Genomic DNA, 8,763 nt, shown 5'->3' on the forward strand with positions numbered 1-8,763 from the left:
ACCTCATTATATTGGTCTCCTCTGTCTCTGTGTGTGTGTGTGTGTGTGTGTGTGTGTGTGTGTGTGTGTGTGTGTGCTTGGTGTGTTTGCAGGCACATATGTTCCATGGCACTGGTGTAGAGGTCAGAGGACAATATGTGAAAGTCCACTTTCTCCCTCTACCGTTAAGGTCCCAGGGATGAAATTTGGGTCATCAGACATGGTAACAAATGTCTTTACCAGCTGACCCATCTTACTGGCCCCCACACTGATTGATTTTTAAGTCATAATTCATTTAAAATCGATACAATATCGTGTATAATCTGCACTTTAGTATATTTACAAGGTTTTGAACCATCACTATCAATTCGAGAACATATCCATTGTCATACCAAGAGAACTTGGTACCTAATAGTAGTTACTCCTGTTCTTCCTCCTCTCCAGCCCTTAGATGTTCTAATCTTCTGATTACATCTACCTAATATGAAATTTGATAGAAATGGAATCACAATGGGTGGACTTTTATGATTTACTTCTTTCATTTAACAAAGTGTTTTTAACATTTATGTGTGTTGTATCTATGGAATTGTTTCATTCTTTCATGTAAATAATAATATTCTAACTTATTGTCACATTTTTTTTATCTATTAGTTTATGGGCTTCTGATTTTGTTTTTGCCTTTTAACTACTATAAAATATTACTGTAATGGACATTACTGTACATGTTTTTGTCTTTTCTTTTGATAGACGTGAGTGTGCATGAGTGTGTGTGTTTGTGTTAGTAGATTAAACCTTGTGAATACTAAGCACTCTACCACTAAACTACACCCTCAGCCCTCTGCATTTTTATTTTGAAAGAGGATCTTGCTAACTTTTCTGTTGTTGCTCTCAAACTGTGGTCCTCCTCCCTCACCCCTTCAAGTAGCTGGGATCATGGGCATGCTGTGGCACACGTGGCACCATTGATGGACTTTTTCCTACTAGGTAAGCCTTAAATATCTGAAATACAGTCTCTTCTTTGGTTTGGTAATATTTTATTGAGTTTTCTGTGTCTGTTTACATGAAATATTTTCATTTGTAATTTTGTTTTGTCTTTGTCTGGTTTTACTATGGGTACCAGACTCATAAAATAAAAAGTTCTCTCTCCTCTTTTTCTACAAGAGACTTTAAGATTGTATTAATTTTTCTTTAAGTAATTAGTAACTTTCTCCAGTGAAACTTGAAGGCATCTTTGCTGGGAGTCTTTCAATTATGAGCTCCATTTTATCAGATTGTATGTTTCGTCTGACTTGAACTTTGGCACTTTTAATGGCTGCATAATCTACACTGACTACCTCCATTTTGTTGTAGATATTGACAATTTGTGTCTCCATTTTGGTAAATATTGATAAAGATTTGTCAATTGTGTTGATCTTTTTTCCTGAGAAATATTGGCATTGATTTTCTCTGCTGTTTTCCCTATTTATAATTTCATTTATTTCTACTTTTTATTATTTCCTTCTATTTATGTATTTATTTTGCATATTCTAGTTTTTTGAGACTTTTCTCTAATATAGTTAGTGCCGCAAATTTCTAAGCTCTGCTGCATAAATTTTATTGGTTGAGCTTTCTGTTGCTATGATAAAAGCAACTTACAGAAGAGCAGGTGCATTTGATTCGTGATTCCAAGTTAGTCAATGATTGCAGGGAAGTCATGAGGCAGAGACTCAAAGCAGCTAAGCCACAGCCATGTCAAGGGCAGAGAACAAAAACAAATATATCCACACTAGCCAGTTCTCAACTCACTGTCTTCTTCTTTACAGTCTAGGGCCCAAACCCAAGAAATAGTGTCACCCAGTTTTAGGCTGGTCTTCCCACATCAGTTACCATATGACTATCTTTCAAAGTCATGTCTATTGGCCAACCTACTCTAAACAGTCCCTCATTGAGACACTCTTCCCAGTGGTTTTAAACTGTGTTAAAGTCAAAATTAAAAGTAACTTCAAATTAATGTATTTTTTTGTTTCCCGTGAGACATTTCAGTGACCCATGGGTTTATTTATGTGTTCCATACCTTCTGTGTATTTAACTATTTTCTCATTCTCTTTCCGCTACTGAGTTCTAGTTTGATTTGATTATAGCTAGTTTATATTTCACATAATCTTGACTCTTACATTTATTGAGTTTTTTTATAATTCAGATATGGCTTACATGTGTGAATGTTACAGTGGGCACTTAAATTTATATCCTCGTATTGCTCAGGAAGCACTATGTCAATATCAACTAAATTGTATTGGCTTGCTGTGTTGTTTGATTAGTTTTGTTAATGTTATTCATCTGTGTAATAATGGTAATTCTACTAAGTACTAAGGGAGACATGTTCAAGTCCTCAACTACACTCATGGATTTATCTACTTCTTTCAATTTTGTCACATTTTCATATTCATGTATGTTTTAAGGTCTGTTAGGTGAACTTATTGTCAAGACAATATGTTGTAATAGTCTATTTATCTGAAGCAACATTTTTATAGTTCTGTGTTGTACAGCATAAGTAATTTATACCAAACAGTCTAATTGCACAAACCAGATTCTTGGATTATCAGTAGACTTCATTTTTAAAGCAGTTTTGGAAACCCATCAAAAGTGAGCAGAAAGTAGAGTTCCTGCACATCTCTCTAGAGTAGCTTCACTGCCAGTGAAATCCATTATGCTCCAACTTTTCCTTCCTCTTTCCTCCTTAATCTCTAGAAATCACTAAAATTTGCACTTGCTTTTTACAAATGAAGGGGCTTTTGTCTGGTATCTTGTGCTAGGTAAGATAACTGCTATAACAAATGGATAAAAAAGTATACAATATTTCAAACTAGAAGACTGTATCAGTTTTTAGTGCTGTGACAAATATCTGGGAAAAAACTAGTTAAAAGGAGAAATATTTGTATTACCTCACAGTTTTAGAAATTACAGCCAATGGACGGTTGATTCTATTGCTTCCCTTGTGCTGAGACACACTGTCATGATGGTAAAGCATAGAGGAGCAAAGATGCTCACCTAAAGGCAGCCACAGAGCAGAGAGCAAGCAGCCTTGCCCTAATGGGAAGTTTCTGCTTTTTACTCTATCCAGTCCTCCACCCTATCCCATGGTGCCAGTCCACATTCAGAACGGATCATTTCCCACAGTTGCTGACCAGAATGCCAAGTGTTCTGAAATATCCTCATAAACATATACAAAAGTATCTAATCTCTAGGCATCTCTCAACCCATTCAAACTGATAATTAACCATCACACTGAGGCACTGAGATTAAGAGGATCACAGACTGGGTTACATAGTGAGATGCCATCTCAAAACAAAAAGCAAACAGACTGGCATGAAATAAAACTAAAGATTTAGATGTAGTCCAGATGCAGGCAACCTCATAAGTTTGTTAAGGAAACAGGTGGCCATTCGCAAAATAATAGTATTATGTTCTCCCCTGGGGTCTATGACCTAGCCAGCCAGGAGTCTGGGGCAATTAATGGTACCAGGTATACATTCCACTTTGTGAAACTGTCTTTAAGTCCAATCAGAGTGTGGTTGGTTAGTCCTATAACATTCGTGCCATTATTCTTCAGTGGGCATATCTTGCAAAGCCAATCATTATATTATAGATCAGAGTGCACAGATGGGTAAAAGTACCAACTACTTTTCTCCCCCAATAACATGCACAGAACTTTTTAGAACTGTGAAAGCTATTTAGTTGGAAAACCTCCCCTCAACCTTCATCAAAGAAGCTTCCTTTTACAAGGATTCGTTATGATGAATTTAGATTGAGGTTGAATCTGAGTTGCCAAGTGGATATACCCATAAGGTGGCACGATGTGTATATCTGAACTCAATGGAAAGAACAGTAATGGGAATACAGATCTAAGACTTGTTAAGATACCTTGGGATGGAGCAAATCTCTTATGTGGAAAGACTGGAATAAGCAGAAAGCAAACGAAGAGAGATCCTGAACGTGTACTAAAATGTAAAGTGAGCCCACAAAGTAACTGGAGGCACACTGTGGAAACAGGTGGAAAAAAAAACAAAAAACAGAAGAAGTCTCCAGAAGAATGGAGAATTGCTTTCAGGAACTGCCAAAACAAACAAACCAACCAAAAGCACCAAGTCCTGCATGGGTAGATTAAGGCCCAGAAAAGTTAAAAGCACCCACCAAGGACTAGGAATATAGCTCAATTCATGCACCAGTTTCTGCATCAACTGGGTGTGACAAATGACTGTAATCCCAGCACTTACAAAGTGGGAGCAGGAGGATCAGGCATTCAAAGTCATCCTTGGCTACATAACAAGTTCAAATCTACCCTGTGCTTCATGAGACCTGAAAACAAAACAAAACAAAAAACAAACTTAAGGATCTGGTAAAAAACGATTCTAGTGAAGCACCGAGAGCCATGGCTAGATTGTCATGTAGAGTGAAGAAACACATTGAGTACTGACAGTTTATCTGGAATAGATATGAGATAGTGTGGCAAGAGGAAGTGTGATTTCAAAGGAGAGTTTCTGTAATACAACAGATTTGAGCATGTTTCTGGGACAATTTTGAGCATACTGAAGAGCCTGAAATCCAAGGTAGCCATCCCCAAGAATTCTAACTCCCAAGGCACCAAGGAGCTATTATACTCTTAATTTTGATACTCCCTGAGGAAGCACACACCCACAGGTTAAGCTCCTTCATTTTGAGCTCTTTGAGCAGGTACCATTGATCCTGACCCTGCAGAAACTCAGCCTGCCTTGAAAAAAACAAAGTATCGTCAGCTCTGGGAAAAAAAAAAAAAAAAAGAAAGAAAGAGGGTGGAAGAGAAAAAAAAAGGCAGGCAGGAGGGAGGAAGGAAGGAAGGAAGGAAGGAAGGAAGGAAGGAAGGAAGGAAGGAAGGAAGGAAGGGGAAAAAGAAAGAAAGAAAGAAAGAAAGAAAGAAAGAAAGAAAGAAAGAAAGAAGGAAAAGAAAGGAGGAAAAGAAAGAAGGAAAAGAAAGAAAGGAAGAAGAAAGAAAAGAAAAGAAAGAAGGAAAGGAGGAAAAGAAAGGAAGAAGAAAGAAAAGAAAAGAAAGAAAGAAAGAAGGAAAGAAGGAAAAAGGAGGAAAAGAAAGAAAGAAGGAAAAGAAAGAAAGGAAGAAGAAAGAAAGAAAAGAAAAGAAAAGAAAAGAAAAGAAAGAAAGAAAGAAAGAGAAGAGAAAGGAAGAAAGGAAGGGAGAGAGAGAAAGAAAAAGAAAGAGAACCAAAAGTATGTGTTAAATAACTTTTATTCGCCTGATTTATTGTCAGTCTCTGAGGCTTACTGCCTGTCTGCTAACCTAGGCATAATCTTAGAAGCTCCTAGCCTTTACACAATCTGATCTAGGCCTAGAATGTTTTCAGCCTCTCAGACTTACTGCTGAATAAGCTCACCTGTTCTAGTTCTTTCTGAACTCTGGCTGGCTGATTCAACTCAGCTGTTTGGGGGCAAACTCCTCTCCAAGCCAGACAGAGTCAGTATGTCTTCTTTCAGTTTCTCACTGAGAGCTCTTCTTGACCTCAAACTTACTCTAGCAGTATGTTCTACTCTTTTGGCTCCTTCTCATTCTCTGGCTCGTTCTGTCTTCACCTGTATCTAGCTTGTTCTCTATTCAACCTCTGTCTGTGAAACTCTGCAGGTAAAAACTGCCTCCTCTTTTTTTCTCTCTGTGCTGCTCTCTGGCTTCAACTGCCTCTGATGACCTGCACTGAACTCAAGAGCGAACTTCAACCTGGCTCTCAACTCACTGACTAGAACTCAAGAGATCTGCACTCTGTCTCCTGAGTGCTGGGATTAAAGACAAGTAACGCTGGATGGGACTGGGAGAAGAGGGAGGGGGCTACAATCGGGATATAAAGTAAATTGTAAAAAATAAATATTTTTTAAAAAAGACACCACACCAGGATCTAAGCTTTTCTTTACCTAAAACTTGCTCCATACCAGGCTGGCCTTGAACTCGGAGATCTGCTTGCCTCTGTCTCCTGGGATTAAAGGTGTGTGCCACCACTGCACAGGCATGTCTGCATTCCAGCTGGATCACACCCAGACCTAGGTTTTTCGGTGTGATCTCTTGCCAGAGCAGCTATGTTCTAAATTAAAATTCCTCTACAAGTATGTGTTTAGTTTAGGCTACCGGGAGAGGAGATCTCATTTTCAGTAATGCACTCTTAACAGTCCTCATGACAACTTCACACTTCTCCGCTGCTTTTCTGCAAGGACAATTCTTCAGTTTTCCTTGGTTTGTAGTTGATTCAGTCTTAATATAAAACTGGACAGATTTAAAAGTTCAACAATCAGCCTGCTATTGGGTACACAGTAGTTTCAAATAACCTCAAAACAAATGCTCATTTTACTGAATTGCAGCAGCAGCAGCAGCAGCTAAGGAAAAAAGGGGAAATACTACTCAGCTGCAAAGTTAATGTATTGCATGGCTGGGGAAGGGCAGAAGGAACTGGCTTGTTTGACGGATTTAAATGGAAAGCCCAGGTATACATTATAGCAAAAGAAAAACCAGAAGTTGCTTCATAAGCAAGATTTAATACAATAAGTTTAGGCCCAAATGGGAAGGTTGGTAAGTTTCAATATCTCCTACCTTGTTCATAAATCACAATATTGATCACAAATAAATTAAAGCATGAATATATATTTGTGTATGGGGAGCATGAAACCTCATTTATTATGTGAAAGTGAAAGAGAAAGCAAGTTTTAAATTGTGAACACCAAAGTTAAACCATTTAACATCTTTTTAAAAATCTTAAATGAATCTTATTTTTATAAACCCGGTGGACCAGCACTCCAGCTACAACTTTTGCTTTGGGTCCTGGGAAAGAGAATTTAAGACAATTCACAAAAAGAGAGACTGCCAAGAGTTTCTATTTGCATTCTACTATATTCCTTCCCAGTGACCAATATATCCACTACATGTTTTATTTGGCTTTGCCCCTTTATGGATATGCTTTTGTAAAAATCCTACCCAAATAAGCTGAAACATCAGGCAATAAATACTGCATATTCTATAAGTGAATGTGTAGTCATTGGTTATTCACTGATATGTTTAAAAGACTCAGGCCCCTTAAGACACCATTAAATATGCCCTTGAGGTAAATCTCCGTTGTGGTAAACTAGTGAAATGTCTGCCTAACTGGAAAAGCAGGTAAGATCACAGTGACTGGAGAGAAAAAGAGAGGAAGGACAGACGAAAATGACTGGTATCATGGAGGAGAAAATGTATTATAAAAGGGAGAGGGTAGATAGAGGCAGGGACATCTGGGAGAATCCAGGGAGGAAATGACCAGACAGAGCTGGGCCATGTAGGAAGGAGAAAAAAAAAAGAGATGGGAGAACCAGGTGCAGCAGCCAGGCGGCAAAAGGAGCAGATAATCAAAATGCCTGGCTTACACTGAAGAGCCTCTAGGGGAAGAACAGCCCAGCCTTTGGGCTGCTCCGTTCAGGGTAGAGTGTGCCAGGTAAGCTACCCATACCCTGTAAGACATTAGGGATTGGGGGCGGTGGGAGAACCTAGAAGCCAAATTCGTCTTGATATGTTAAATAGGCAACTGAGCTGATTTATCCCCCCAGGTTTGAAACTTAACACACACTTCATACACTCTTAGTAAGACTTCTATAAACCCGGTCAAACTTTTGAACAGTGTTTTCAACCCGTAGTGCAATTTGAAAACAAGCTGTTTGTTACAAATTCAGGCCCCCAACACAGGTATACTAGACCAAAATAGTCACAATATGCTTCTTCCTATGTGAGTGGTGGTCATTGTCTTTTAAAACTTGATTTGCCTATGTGAAGCTAAGGCTGGCCAGAACCGGAGGGCAGTCAAGAGCCCATTCTCCTAGGACTGTCACTGTAGCTCTATGCCACCACGCTGACACTGCTTCATTCCATGCTCCACAGCTACAGCTACAGCTACAAACGAGCATACGGGATAGCTAGAATGCGGAGTAACAGAGAAAGTTTAGTATTAGTTAAAATTCTTCAGCACTTCTGATGGGAGATGGAAAGAGGTTTCTGCAAGGTTCTTGGGGCACAATAATAGTGAATGGGGAGTCACAGCTCAAGCTTCCTTTGTGCTGTTGTCCTGATAGGAGCCAAGACTACAACAGGCATAACTTTGGGCAACATGATTTATCTAGTAAATGAATCCAAAACAGTGCGGGTCTTAAGATACATATCACACCTCAGGAGATCGAGTTTTTCATGGTAAAATGTACCTGAAACGTGGCTGCTGAGAAGCAAAATGAATCGACATATGCTATAGATGGAAAATGCACGCTGCTCTCAAAGATTTAGCATTAAGAAAAAAAAAAATCCACTAACTGTCCATGTCAAAATGACAATATTTGGTACGCACTTGAGGAGGTGTTATATTAAAACCGTCTCTTTCTACCAGAAACTTTAGGATTCCACTGTTGCTCGAATTCTCTCACTGGGACCACGCGGGGGGTTAAGGCTAACCTGAAAAGGCCTAACTGGTACTAAAGGGAGGGGTAGGGCCTGGGTACAGCTGTGGAAGAGCAGGCACACCCAACCTATTTCCTCTCAAAAGCCCCGAGGACTTAAAACTCGGCCCTCCCCGGCCCCAGATTCAGGAACCAGCGCCGCCGGGGAAGTTGGACCAGCCGGGCGTGGGCGGCCAACCTGAGGGAGGAGCATCCCGGGGAGGAAGATCCTGAGAAGGCCCGGGAGCCACGCGGCTCAGGAAACCACCCCCGCGAGGGGACAGGAGGACGCCGCGGCTCCGCCCCCGGCGGCTCGGAAGACAG

This window comes from Psammomys obesus, unplaced genomic scaffold (genome assembly GCF_907164565.1).
Source record: "Psammomys obesus unplaced genomic scaffold, mPsaObe1.curated_primary_1811, whole genome shotgun sequence".
In the NCBI taxonomy this organism is placed as follows: domain Eukaryota; kingdom Metazoa; phylum Chordata; class Mammalia; order Rodentia; family Muridae; genus Psammomys; species Psammomys obesus.